This window comes from Sparus aurata, chromosome 10 (genome assembly GCF_900880675.1).
Source record: "Sparus aurata chromosome 10, fSpaAur1.1, whole genome shotgun sequence".
Classification (NCBI taxonomy): domain Eukaryota; kingdom Metazoa; phylum Chordata; class Actinopteri; order Spariformes; family Sparidae; genus Sparus; species Sparus aurata.
In genome coordinates this window covers 18,808,660-18,823,660 of record NC_044196.1, presented here as the reverse complement: position 1 = coordinate 18,823,660, position 15,001 = coordinate 18,808,660, and the positions used below count along the sequence as shown (strand labels likewise).

Here is a 15,001-nt window from a genome sequence, read left to right as displayed (position 1 = left end):
TGAGCTTGCTATGAGCTACAAGCTACTGGCTAAGAGCTTGCTACAAGTGTTTCCCGCATTGGCTTACGTTAGTAAATAACATCCCTCAGTAACTTTGTCTGCTGTGTTTGCTATTTAAATGTATAAGCTAACATTAGGGAATACGATAATGATAATTATAATGTAAACTTAACCTAAATAATTTATTCATGATAACCAATGCCTGTTACTGGAATTTTGTGGCAAAAACGAGTGCCCCTCCCCAAAGGGTCTGCCATCAACAAATAGGTACATTTTCTTTTCCAGGTGCACTTTTTAGGCTCAAGGTTAAGGCTACAGTATCTGGGTTTTCCTGGACTGCAGACTGCTTACGACAAATGTGACAGTCTCAGCCCCATCTTCTTACATGCAAGCTTGATTAGAGTTCTTGGCATGTCATGTCATGGCACAACACGGACAAGATGAGAGCTTTTTATGTGAGAGATTATAATTTCAACAAAGAGTTTGCAAAAAAATTTGAACCGTGTAGTACAAAGTGATGAGTCTACAGAGTACAACAGTTGTGGTCACATCACCTGGCAGCACAGACCAGCCATTACCAAACTCGGTGCTTTCTTGGAACAGTAGCATTTACGCAAACTCAACAAGAAACCTATAGTTCTAGATTTCGGTCCAAACTAGCATGTGTTGTGCTTGTGAAGAGTCATACTTGTCATACTTGTGTGTATGAGTAGGAGGTATATAAAAAATTGCTCAGCATTCTGGTAAAGACTAAGAAAGTGCAGTACAATGATGTTATATTGCTTATTTTGACTGATTGGACTGAACACCCTTTAAGTAATGCACCTGGCCAATGATGAAAGTGGTAAATAAAAATGGTAAGCTTGTGTTAGGGTGAAGTGTTAAAGAGTTGATTTGTTGTATTTACCTCCAACACTTGCAGAAAGGAAAACATCAAAGACCTACACTGAAGCTGGTGAAGAGGAGGTCTCGCAACCATCTTCTTCCACTGGTGGTGAATCATGTGCGCCCTGGGACAGTGGCGGCTTAGGGGAAACCAAACTGAGAAACTTGTAAAAGAACATCTTGAATGGACTTTCTGACTTGGAAACAGGCACAAGAAGGGACCCCTTGGTCCTTTCCTGAAGGACATTTGGCACATGTTTCCCTGATAAAACCCCAGAGAGCTCACTGGCTTCAGATTTGAACATGGACGTTTCAAGATAGCCCCTGTTCATGCCCCTCAAATATTATCATTAAATATGAGTCACAGAGCTTAGAAGCAATATTCACTTTACAGGAAATTTTGCCTCAGAAGGGAGAAGTCACATTGTTAAGCGTGATGTACAATGATATGCTTAGCACTGAGTAATGTCAGTGCTTAGCATCTTTTGTGGTCAAGTTGAACTAACAAATGATTTAACAATATAAACATGGTATGATTAACTAACTTGGGTCTTTGCTGAAAGAAGTTATATATGTGACATGTTATGTGAAAATGTTATCTTTTGGCTTTGAATTGTGAATTAAAGTTTGTAGATATAATGAATGACTTGTCTTAAATGTTTTGTAAAACTGCAGTAAATCCGTCTACCAGCAGAGGGCGGCACCACATACACACACACACACACACACACTGCAGTAAACCCGTCCACCAGCAGGGGGCGGCACCACACACACACTGCAGTAAACCCGTCCACCAGCAGAGGGCGGCACCACACACACACTGCAGTAAACCCGTCCACCAGCAGGGGGCGGCACCACACACACACACTGCAGTAAACCCATCGACCAACAGAGGGCGACACCACACACACACACACACACTGCAGTAAACCCATCCACCAGCAGGGGGCGGCAGCACCACACACACACTGCAGTAAACCCATCCACCAGCAGGGGGCGGCACCACACACACACACACACACACTGCAGTAAACACACACACTGCAGTAAACCCATCTACCAGCAGAAGGCGGCACCACACACACACACACTGCAGTAAACCCGTCCACTAGCAGGGGGCGGCACCACACACACACACTGCAGTAAACCCGTCCACCAGCAGAGGGCGGCACCACACACACACACTGCAGTAAACCCGTCCACCAGCAGAGGGCGGCACCACACACACACACACTGCAGTAAACCCGTCCACCAGCAGGGGGCGGCACCACTCACACACACTGCAGTAAACCCGTCCACCAGCAGAGGGCGGCAACACACACACACACACACTGCAGTAAACCCGTCCACCAGCAGGGGGCAGCACCACACACACACACTGCAGTAAACCCATCCACCCGCAGGGGGCGGCACCACACACACACTGCAGTAAACCCGTCCACCAGCAGGGGGCGGCACCACACACACACACACTGCAGTAAACCCGTCCACCCGCAGGGGGCGGCACCACACACACACTGCAATAAACCCGTCCACCAGCAGGGGGCGGCACCACACACACACTGCAGTAAACCCGTCCACCAGCAGGGGGCGGCACCACTCACACACACTGCAGTAAACCCGTCCACCAGCAGGGGGCGACAACACAAACACACACACACACACTGCAGTAAACCCGTCCACCAGCAGGGGGCAGCACCACACACACACACTGCAGTAAACCCATCCACCAGCAGGGGGCGGCACCACACACACAACACACTGCAGTAAACCCGTCCACCAGCAGGTGGCGGCACCACACACACACACACACACACACACACAGTGCAGTAAACCCGTCAATCAGCAGGGGGCGGCACCACACACACACACTGCAGTAAATCTGTCCACCCGCAGGGGGCGGCACCACACACACTGCAGTAAATCTGTCCACCCGCAGGGGGCGGCACCACACACACTGCAGTAAACCCGTCCACCAGCAGGGGGCGGCACCACACACACACTGCAGTAAACCCGTCCACCAGCAGGGGGCGGCACCACACACACACACTGCAGTAAACTCCGTCCACCGGCAGGGGGCGGCACCACACATACACTGCAGTAAACCCATCCACCATCAGAGGGCGGCACCACACACACACTGCAGTAAACCCGTCCACAAGCAGAGGGCGGAACCACACACACGCACTGCAGTAAACCCGTCCACTAGCAGGGGGCGGCACCACACACACACACACACACACACAGTGCAGTAAACCCGTCCACCAGCAGGGGGCGGCACCACACACACACACACACACACACACTGCAGTAAACCCGTCAACCAGCAGGGGGCGGCACCACACACACACACACACTACAGTAAATCTGTCCACCCGCAGAGGGCGGCACCACACACACTGCAGTAAACCCGTCCACCAGCAGGGGGCGGCACCACACACACACTGCAGTAAACCCGTCCACCAGCAGGGGGCGGCACCACACACACACACTGCAGTAAACCCGTCCACCAGCAGGGGGCGGCACCACACACACACACACTGCAGTAAACCCGTCCACAAGCAGAGGGCGGAACCACACACACGCACTGCAGTAAACCCGTCCACCAGCAGGGGGCGACAACACACACACACACACACACTGCAGTAAACCCGTCCACCAGCAGGGGGCAGCACCACACACACACACTGCAGTAAACCCATCCACCAGCAGGGGGCGGCACCACACACACACTGCAGTAAACCCGTCCACCAGCAGGGGGCGGCACCACACACACACACACACACACAGTGCAGTAAACCCGTCCACCAGCAGGGGGCGGCACCACACACACACTGCAGTAAACCCGTCCACCAGCAGGGGGCGGCACCACACACACACACTGCAGTAAACCCGTCCACCAGCAGGGGGCGGCACCACACATACACTGCAGTAAACCCATCCACCATCAGAGGGCGGCACCACACACACACTGCAGTAAACCCGTCCACCATCAGAGGGCGGAACCACACACACGCACTGCAGTAAACCCGTCCACTAGCAGGGAGCGGCACCACACACACACACACACACACACAGTGCAGTAAACCCGTCCACCAGCAGGGGGCGGCACCACACACACACACACACACACACAGTGCAGTAAACCCGTCCACCAGCAGAGGGCGGCACCACACACACACACTGCAGTAAACCCGTCAACCAGCAGGGGGCGGCACCACACACACACACACACTACAGTAAATCTGTCCACCCGCAGGGGGCGGCACCACACACACTGCAGTAAACCCGTCCACCAGCAGGGGGCGGCACCACACACACACTGCAGTAAACCCGTCCACCAGCAGGGGGCGGCACCACACACACACACTGCAGTAAACCCGTCCACCAGCAGGGGGCGGCACCACACATACACTGCAGTAAACCCGTCCACAAGCAGAGGGCGGAACCACACACACGCACTGCAGTAAACCCCTCCACTAGCAGGGGGCGGCACCACACACACACACACACTGCAGTAAACCCATCCACCAGCGGGGGGCGGCACCACACACACACACTGCAGTAAACCCATCCACCAGCAGAGGGCGGCACCACACACACACACACACACACTGCAGTAAACCCGTCCACTAGCAGGGGGCGGCACCACACACACACACACACTGCAGTAAACCCGTCCACCAGCAGGGGGCGGCACCACACACACACACACACACACACAGTGCAGTAAACCCGTCCACCAGCAGAGGGCGGCACCACACACACACACTGCAGTAAACCCGTCAACCAGCAGGGGGCGGCACCACACACACACACACACACTGCAGTAAATCTGTCCACCCGCAGGGTGCGGCACCACACACACTGCAGTAAACCCGTCCACCAGCAGGGGGCGGCACCACACACACACTGCAGTAAACCCGTCCACCAGCAGGGGGCGGCACCACACACACACTGCAGTAAACCCGTCCACCAGCAGGGGGCGGCACCACACACACACACTGCAGTAAACCCGTCCACCAGCAGGGGGCGGCACCACACACACACACACTGCAGTAAACCCGTCCACCAGCAGGGGGCGGCACCACACATACACTGCAGTAAACCCATCCACCATCAGAGGGCGGCACCACACACACACACACACACACACACTGCAGTAAACCCGTCCACCAGCAGAGGGCAGCACCACACACACACACACACACACACACTGCAGTAAACCCGTCCACCAGCAGGGGGCGGCACCACACACACACACTGCAGTAAACCCGTCCACCAGCAGGAGGCTCCACCACACACACACCCACTGCAGTAAACCCGTCCACCAGCAGGGGGCGGCACTACACACACACTGCAGTAAACCCGTCCACCAGCAGGGGGCGGCACCACACACACACACTGCAGTAAACCCGTCCACCAGCAGGGGGCGGCACCACACACACACACACTGCAGTAAACCCGTCCACCAGCAGGGGGCGGCACCACACATACACTGCAGTAAACCCATCCACCATCAGAGGGCGGCACCACACACACACACACACACACACACTGCAGTAAACCCGTCCACCAGCAGAGGGCAGCACCACACACACACACACACACACACACTGCAGTAAACCCGTCCACCAGCAGGGGGCGGCACCACACACACACACTGCAGTAAACCCGTCCACCAGCAGGAGGCTCCACCACACACACACCCACTGCAGTAAACCCGTCCACCAGCAGGGGGCGGCACCACATACACACACTGCAGTAAACCAATCCACCAGCAGGGGGCGGCACCACACACACACACACACTGCAGTAAACCCGTCCACCAGCAGAGGGCGGCACCAAACTAAACAGAGATACAAAATATAAAGTAAAACGAGCACACAAGCAGTACGTTAAGTCATATAGTAGGTGGAAGTACAAGACAATTGTGCCACACAGGCAGAAAGTTAAGGACAATAGTAAAGAGAAGTACAGGGACAACCCGGTGTTCAAAAACAAAGTTAAGGAGTCTAGTAAAAGGAAGTACAGGAAAAATCCAGTGATTAGATGGAAAATTAAGACGTATACAGGGTTCTCCCCAGACGGTTGAACAACGGCGCTGCGCCGCTATACGGCTACGTCAGCGCCGCTATACTCAACAATGTTAGCTGCAGGTGTTTGTGGGCTGCCGCGGTTGACGGTGACGAGCGTCCGTCCGTCCGTCCGTCCGTCCGTCCGTCCGTCCGTCCGTCCCCTGGTTGACGGCGACGAGCCCCCGGCTGACGGCACTGATCGATCGAGCGTTCCCCCCGCCCCCCCCCCCCCCGGACTGACAGTGACGAGCGTCCGCACCAGGCATGCATAAGCGAACAGTACTTGCATAAATGTAGTCATGATTGTGCAGTGCCATGTCACTGGTTGCATTTAGCTAGTGCAAAAAATTTGACAGTGCAAATACGTCGCGAGAAGGCAAGCAAACCAAGCAATTGCTTGGGGCCCCGAGCTGGCCTGGGGCCCCAAGACAAGGACTGGTTATTAATAAAATGCAACGACAAACTTTGTGAGCGACCCTTTGATAGTCAATGCAGTAAAGTGCAATTACACTGTTATCGGGATCCCCCCTAAGGGGGCCCCTCTCAGTAGTCGCTGACAGCAGCCAGCTAGCCAGGTTTGTGACCTCTGCTGCCGGCAAAATACAAAACCTCGGCAGTCATCACATGAAGCGAAATTATGCATCAGGAAGCCAGAAAAGAAAGAAGAGAAAGGAAGAGGAGGATAAGAAAAAACAAGATAGTGGTAAGTAATACATTACACTGGATAAATAGCTCTACTTGTCTTGTACAATTAGTGTAATTTCGCAGCAGGTAGGCTAGCAAAAAAATGTTATGTTAGCTACCTGCCTGACGGCCAATGCTGCTTGTAACAGTTAGTGCAACTTTTTTTGAACGGACAGAATATGGTTACATACTGTAATATGTTTATTAACGGGATAAGGAAGACGCAGATCTGTTCCAGAATCACTGTTTATCATATTTAATGACATGACGTCATTGCTATAGCTTTGTAATAGGTTTTGATGAAAGTGGCATAGCTTTTCTGCTATACTAACTATTCCATCGTGATAATCTGTTAGGAAAACCACACAATAAATTCTGTGCATCAAAGCAGATCAGAACATTCATGTCTAGTAGTATTCATGCACACCAGCTGTTTACTGTCTTTAAAGCACCAGGTGCGTCTGTCTAATTCTCAAACAGCAGAATGCTTAAATCCTATGTTAAGCTACAAGTAGGTCAATGTATAACAGTAGCTTGGGATGTTTTTAAGAATTTGTAGTTGTGAAAGTAGCTGCATCCCTTCTAAATATCAAAATATGGAAATGCTAACACATCTTTTCTTCCTCCCTCAAGGTGCTTTGCTTAAATTTCTCAGCCCTCAGACTCTTCCTAAGGAACCCTCCACTGATGAAGGTAGAGTGATTTTCTCTCACTGAGCTGAGCTGTTAATAGTGACCTCTTCCAATATGCTAGCAGTGAAATGGTCAAACGTACTTCACAGGTAATTTCAGATTTTTTTTCAATTATTTTCCCAGCTACACCATCAACTTCATCCTCCATTCATGAGGAAGAAGCTGACATGGAAGAGAGTCGATCAGTGGTGCCATGGCCTCCTCGACAGATGCATCACATCTCAGTGCTGACGTTTCCTCTATAGCACAAGGTACCATAACCTCTATAATTATCCTGATCCTGACATCCTGCACAGCCCAGAGTTTAAACTGATGTGTGAAGTGTGTGCTGTCATAATGTTAGAACTGAAAAATGTTAATGTGAGTGTATGTATGTATGTATGTATGTATGTATGTATGTATGTATGTGTGTGTGTTTTAAGTATGTTGGATTTAGTTATTGTGCACTTTTTTGTTACGTATATTGGATTTTATTGTACGGTGGTGTTTTTTTTGCACATGTTAAAATGTTAAAAATGTTCAACTCTTATGCACAGTATATGCAACAGCAGTATTTGCACTGTCAAATTTTTTAATTATATAAAGTTTGGGTGAACTTAAACTGTATGGCTATGCATGTATGTATGTGTGTGTGTGTGTGTGTGTGTGTGTGTGTTTTTTTTTAAGTATGTTGGATTTAGTTATTGTGCACTTTTTTGTTATGTATATTGGATTTTACGGTATGGTTGTGTTTTTTTTTGCACATGTTAAAATGTTCAAAATGTTCAATTCTTATGCACAGTATATGCAATAGCAGTATTTGCACTGTCAACATTTTTTAATTATATAAAGTGTGGGTGAACTTAAACTGTATGGCTATGCTGTGGTTCCCGTAGGCTTTGCGTGCGGGGGGGCCTCCATATCCATTTTGCTTGGGGCCCCCAAATTCCTTGAAACGGCCCTGGCTAGTGGTACATTTTGGATTTATTCTAAATGCCATATTTGTCTACATAAGGGTGTACCGCCACCAGAGTGCTCAGCAAATAACTTGCGTCTTGATCCTATTCCACCACAGTTGCCGTGTTTGAACTTGCTAGGAACCCATCTGGTCTCTCCAAACATACCTTTTATGAAAATGTTGGCTTTACCTAAAGGAGGTCAAAATGGAGTCCATGGACCAGTGACATGTGTTCCACTTCCAGCCAACATTTCACAGACAACTAATGTCTTACCGCGTTCAAACATGGAGGGGTCGTTGCTACGGGTTAAACTGAAGCGTAAGCTCACTTATAAAGGGCATTACAATGCATGTTAGAGAAGCTGTAAAATATTTAAAAGCTAACAATAAGTACTATAAAGATATAGAATTTAATGAAAGCTGGCATAATGATTTCTGTCAAGAACAAGACAATGATGTTGCAGAGGAGACTGAGAGTCATGTTGAAAGTGGGGAAGCACCTGCAAATGCTTACGAATATGAGCTTCTGCATGACAGACAACAACATTGTATGTTCCAGGACACTTGTCTTATGCCTGTAGATATTGGCCAGGAAACCCTGGATCAATATTTTGATGATATATTTAACTTGGCTCCAGCAGAAGGAAACTCTCCTGTCAGGCTGTTGTCAGATCCTACAAATGAAGCCAAATGCTTCCCAGTGTTGTTCCCTACTGGCCGTGGTACATACCATGATGATAGACAGCAACGTTTGACAATGTCGCGTTATTTTAATAACAGAATTTTACATGCTCATGGTAGATTTGCGCAAAATGTTGAATACATCTTTTTTGCGCAGTACTTATCAGAGGTACAACAGGTTGTGTCAAATGTATCTATAGCATTGCGCAAGGGTAAAAGAAGTCCTAAATCTCAACCAGTTAGCAAAAATGTTTTGAATGACGAAGAATCTTTGAAGAAGTTGTTGCAGTTTGATGATGGGTTTCGTTTTCTTAAACCTATTAGAGGTACCCCATCTTTTTGGCAGGGTGCCCAGCGTGATTTGTTGGCCTGTGTTCGTCAGCTGGGTGTCCCGACGTGGTTTTGTTTGTTTTCTTCAGCCGATATGCGGTGGCAGAATCTCCTCAGTAGTATTTTGAAGCAAGCTGGTAGAACAGAGACACATGAACAGTTGGATTGGGCAAAGAAGTGTGAGCTTTTGCGTGCCAGTCCTGTCACTGCAGCCAGAATGTTTGACTTCCGCTGGCATTGTTTTCTCAGAGAGGTGCTCATGTTGTCTTGTAATCCTATTGGCAAAATAAAGGACTATTTTTATATGGTGGAATTCCAGCAGCGTGGATCACCACATGTTCACTGCCTCTTCTGGATAGAGAATGCCCCAGTAATTGATAAAAACACAGATGACGAGGTAATTAACTTTATTGATCAGTATGTCACATGTGAACTACCATCACAGGATGAAACATTATTGGACATTGTTAAATCAGTGCAACAACATTCAAAACGACATTCTAAATCGTGTAAAAAGAATAAAACTGTTTGTCGATTCAATTTTCCTAAGCCGCCCTCTGCACGAACCTTTATTTCACGTCCCGTCGGTGAAGAGGATGGCAAAACCTCTTGTAAATGTAAAGTAGATGAAGCACAGAAATTGGACCTGTGTGCTTGCAAGAATGAGGGGCAGAAAAAACCACAGGTCATGAAAAGAGACATTGCTGTCAACATTATGACACAGATTAAACAGGCTCTCTCAGATGACAGTGCCAGTTTTGATAGTGTGGAAGCGTTGTTTAAACATTTAAACATAACTCAAAAGACGTTTGAGGCTATGGAGGACCAAACCTGACATAAGTATAAATAAATAAATAAATGCATAAATAAATACATAAATAAATAAATAAATGCTGAAATAAATGTATAAATAAATAAATGCGTAAATAAATACATGCATAAATAAATGAATAAACAAATAAATGCTGAAATAAATGTATAAATAAATAAATAAAAGTATAAATAAAAGAATAAATGCTTTTTATTTATTTATACATTTCTGTTCACTTACATTTATTTATTTCTGTATTTCTGTTCACCTACATTTATTTATTTCTGTATTTCTGTATTTCTGTTCACCTACATATATTTATTTCTGTATTTCTGTGTCCATATGTAAATGAGGAGGTAGGAGGTCCTAACCTCAGTCAAGAGCATGATTGGTCAAATCGGAGAGCCAGACAAAAGCAAACGATTCCTGATCGCAAGCCTCGCTCTCTGTAACGTTGTAAACAGCTCCAGTTAGCTTAATGGCCTCGACCAGTGTGACAGGTTAACTAGCGTTCATTTTAACTTGCGAGGGTCCCGGATGTGCTGGTGGTGTGGTTTGAGAATCCTGTCTGGAGAGCCATGTCCGCTAACCAGGAAAAATATTCTGCTCATCGCTCCAAGTCATGTATACGTGTATTCGTTTTAAATGGCTTGAACACTTCTATCCACACGGAGAAGCCGGGGCTGCGACTTGCAAACCACTGCTAGACGAGCGCTACAGAGCACAAATCGTCCAAATGTGCATGTTGTCGGTCTCATATCTTTGTCGTGAATCTCTGTACTCTTAAACAACTCATGTGTGGAACAGTATTAAGCATTTGTTCACACCGAGCGGCTCGAGAGCGACGTGGACACCGCTGTTAGCAATTAGCTGCTAGTTAGCTGTTAGCTGCTCGCTGTAGCGTTAAGAGCGTAGCGTCCAGGTTAACTGTTGACACATGTTACCACCGAGAGTGAGATACATGTCTGGGCTTTCCTATGAACCATTGTCGCTACTGGTGTTTGTATCACAGGTTGATCTGGACGTCTCACGATTTGCCACAGCTGATTGACCTCACGCTGAGCTCAGGCTGGATGTCAACGTACTCTGCAGACTGTTTGACCAGCAGGCTGTATGACATTGTACAGTTTTCACACCGACTTAGCTTCAGCTTAATAACGATGTATGCGGCTCGGAACGATGGCTTTAAGCGACCATTTGAACAGTGCGGAATGAAAAATACCCGATGGTAACCGGTGTCACAAGGTAGCCTGGACGCTGCGCTACAGCGAGCAGCTAACAGCTAACATAAGAGCTAAAAGGGGTCTCCACGCCGCTCTTGAGCCGCTCGGCGTGAACAAATGCCTCAGCCTGTTCCACACATGAGTTATTTGAGAGTACAGACATTCACGACAAAGATATGAGACCGACAACATGCACTTTTGGATGATTTGTGCTCTGTAGCGCTCGTCTAGAACACACATATACATGACTTGGAGCGATGAGCAGAATGTTTTTCCTGGTTAGCGGACATAGCTGAGGACCCCTCTCTCTCCAGACGGGATTCTCAAACCACACCACCAGCACACCTGTGACCCTCGCAAGTTAAAATGAACGCCAGTCAAATTCATAATTAAACCAGAGCTACATGAACAAATGTCAACAACTGTAGCTAACGGGCTTGCTGGTGGCCAGCAACATTCCTGTACAGTGTACAGGAATCAGCGCCGCTAGTAAGGCAGAAGTAGTAGACCCTCATCAAGCACACTCCTGTAACCAATCATGCTCTTGACTGAGGTTAGGACCTCCTACCTCCTCATTTACATATGGACACAGAAATACAGAAATAAATATATGTAGGTGAACAGAAATACAGAAATACAGAAATAAATAAATGTAGGTGAACAGAAATACAGAAATAAATAAATGTAGGTGAACAGAAATGTATGAATAAATAAAAAGCATTTATTCTTTTATTTATACTTTTATTTATTTATTTATACATTTATTTCAGCATTTATATATTTATTCATTTATTTAAGCATGTATTTATTTATGCATTTATTTATTTATACATTTATTTCAGCTTTTATTTATTTATTTATGTATTTATTTATGCATTTATGCATTTATTCATGTATTTATTTATGCATTTATGCATTTATTTATTTATTTATTTATTTATTTCTACTTATGTCAGGTTTGGTCCTCCATATGAGGCTGCATATAATCGTGTTGGCAGGAAAACGCAGGTTGTTTGAGGAGGCAGGCAAATGAAGTGTGGATCAATCAGTACAGCAAACCACTTTTAAAATGCTGGAATGCTAATATTGACTTCCAATATGTCGTTGTAGTGTACATAATTTCTTACATTTCCAAGTCAGAAAAGGAAATGGGGTTGTTGTTGGGAAATGCGCAGAGGGAAGCAGCTAAAGAGGGTAATAGCAGTGCTAAAGAAGCATTAAAAAAATTAGGAAGTGTGTATTTACACAATAGGGATGTTTGTGCTCAAGAGGCTGTATATAGATTAACAAACATGCATCTGAAGGAGTGCTCTAGGAAAGTTGTGTTTGTGCCAGTAGGGCAGAATACAGTTAGAATGAGTTTGCCTTAAGTGTGTTAAAACGAAAGGCATCTTCACGTGATGTTACCGATGAAGAAATGTGGATGAGGAGTTTTGACGACAGATACAAAAATAGGCCAAACAACACTACCTTTAATGACATGTGTCTGGCAACATTTGCGTCTGAATATCGTGTTCTGAGCAAAAGCGAAACAGCTGCCAAGAAGGTGAAATTAAACAATGACTGTGGTTTTGTTATGAAGAGAACACGTACGCAACCTGCCGTTGTTCGTTAACTGCGCTTTTCAGAGATTAAAAGTCCAGAATTGTGCTATCAGAGCCTCTTGCAGTTGTTCCTGCCACCTGGTGTGAGCTGTGCCCGGAGCAGGAGTTGGAGCGTTTAGAATGTATAGAGGAACGTAGAGAAACCGCATCTTTGGAGGAGGAACCTGTCGATGGTATTCAGGACTTGGCGATTAACAGTAAAGACATTGCACATTTAGAAAAGAGACAAAATGTCCTCTCCAGGGAAGATGGTTTGGCTTTACTTAGGTCTCTCAATGAGACACAGATGCATATTTTTTATCAGATTAGGCAATGGTGCTTGGATACAAGATATGGAGCAAAGCCTGATCCATTATATGTATTTATTACAGGCGGAGCAGGGACAGGTAAAAGCCATTTAATCAAGGCTATACAGTATGAGGCTATGAGGCTGTTTGCAAAAGAGTGCGGTGGATGACATTAGCGTTCTGCTGACAGCTCCTACAGGGATAGCTGCACACAATTTACATGAGTCTACTATCCACAATGCACTAAGCATTGGCAAAGATGTACGCTTACCTTACACTCCATTGGGTCAAGAGAAGCTGAATTCTTTTTTTATTTTTTTTTTATTTAAATTTTATAACATTCAACAACAAAAGAAGACACACACACTGGGAAAGAGGAAAAGAATTGGAAAAAAACCCCAGAAAACAAATAGGATAATAATAAAAAAATATATACATGTGTATACATGCATACATACATACATATATATACATACACATATGCACAATACAATAAATACCAAGTAGTAATTAAGGAAAAAAAAAAAAAAAGGTTGGTTTAAATATGTATGTATGTGTGCAAGTGCGCACAGATGGCGCATGTGAATGTATCATATACACATCATCTGTCCTATATCAAACTAGTTAAAGCACTTCATTACCTTGTCAATATATCCAGAATATTCTCTATTCCACCTCTCCAAGTTGCCATTCGCCACTAGTGTAAGCCTCTCCATTTCAAATACTTGTTCTATTGTTTCATACCACAGATGTAATTCTGGTGTTTTAATTTGTTTCCATACCCTGGTCAGCTGCTTCAGTGCAGTTAGGCGCAGTATATTAAAAACCTTACGGTCCTTTAAATTTATCTTATGATGCATGTTGATATCCAACCAGTTTTCTAATGTCAGGGATTCCTTAATGTCAAGACTATCTTTTATGACTTTCTCTACCTCTTCCCAGTAAGACTTTATTACCGGGCATGTAAAAAAAATATGTGTATAGTTTGCTTTACTTTCCCCACATCCTCTCCAACAACCAGATCCTGTTACAGAAGAGATCTTTCCAGTGATCTGTGGAGTCATGAAATATCTCAGACTTATTTTCCATGCAAACTCTTTCCAATGTTTTGACTGTGTCGTTTCAAAATTTTCCTTCAAAGATTTTCTCCAAGCTTCCTCTGAGATATTTATGGATAACACTTTTTCCCATTTTTCTTTTACTTTACTTTCCACAATTGTTAATTTTTGCAATATTCTGTATATACATGAAAGTTTTATCTTACCTTTATTTCGGTTTTCTACCAAATATTTTAATAATTCATTTCCATTTTTTTCTTCTTCTAAATTTTTCTTAATATAACTTCTTATCTGGAGATATTTAAAGAAATGTTTTTGATCCAGACCATACCTAGAAGCCATGGCTTCATATGTATTTATTACATTCTCAGTGAGAAATTGTGAAAATGAAATTAATCCCTTACCAGCCCAAGAATGTAAAATCTTATAACTTCGATTTGGTATAAAGTCCGGGTCGTGCAGCATTTCTCTGAGCTGTACATTCTCACTCTGTATTTTACATTTTTTGCACAGTCGTCTCCAGTTCCTTACAGTATTTCCTATACAGAATAGATGTAGCTGTTGTTTTTGACTCGCTTTCCTTAAAAAAGGTAATGTTCCAATTAACCCTGTTGCCAACTCGTTCTCTATATTTATCCACTTTATCTGTGTGTCACCTTCCATCCACTTCATTATTGTTGCAATTTGTGTTGCATAATAATAATTTTGTATATTCGGGAGGCCTAGCCCTC

General features: G+C 45.4%; 1 protein-coding gene, 1 long non-coding RNA gene and 1 pseudogene across 2 annotated transcripts in view; 2 read left to right on the top strand and 1 right to left on the bottom strand.

Moving 5' to 3' along the window:
* LOC115590581 (uncharacterized) overlaps window positions 1–1,528 on the top strand; it is a 13,137-nt gene extending 11,609 nt beyond the window's left edge. The window contains exon 2 of the long non-coding RNA XR_003985784.1: window positions 923–1,528. This is a non-coding gene — a long non-coding RNA (uncharacterized LOC115590581). The remainder of the gene's footprint in view (window positions 1–922) is intronic.
* LOC115590542 (uncharacterized) overlaps window positions 1–15,001 on the bottom strand; it is a 518,602-nt gene that overhangs the window by 122,691 nt on the left and 380,910 nt on the right. The gene's annotated exons all lie outside the window — the stretch shown is intronic.
* LOC115590548 (uncharacterized) lies at window positions 8,449–13,323 on the top strand (annotated as a pseudogene).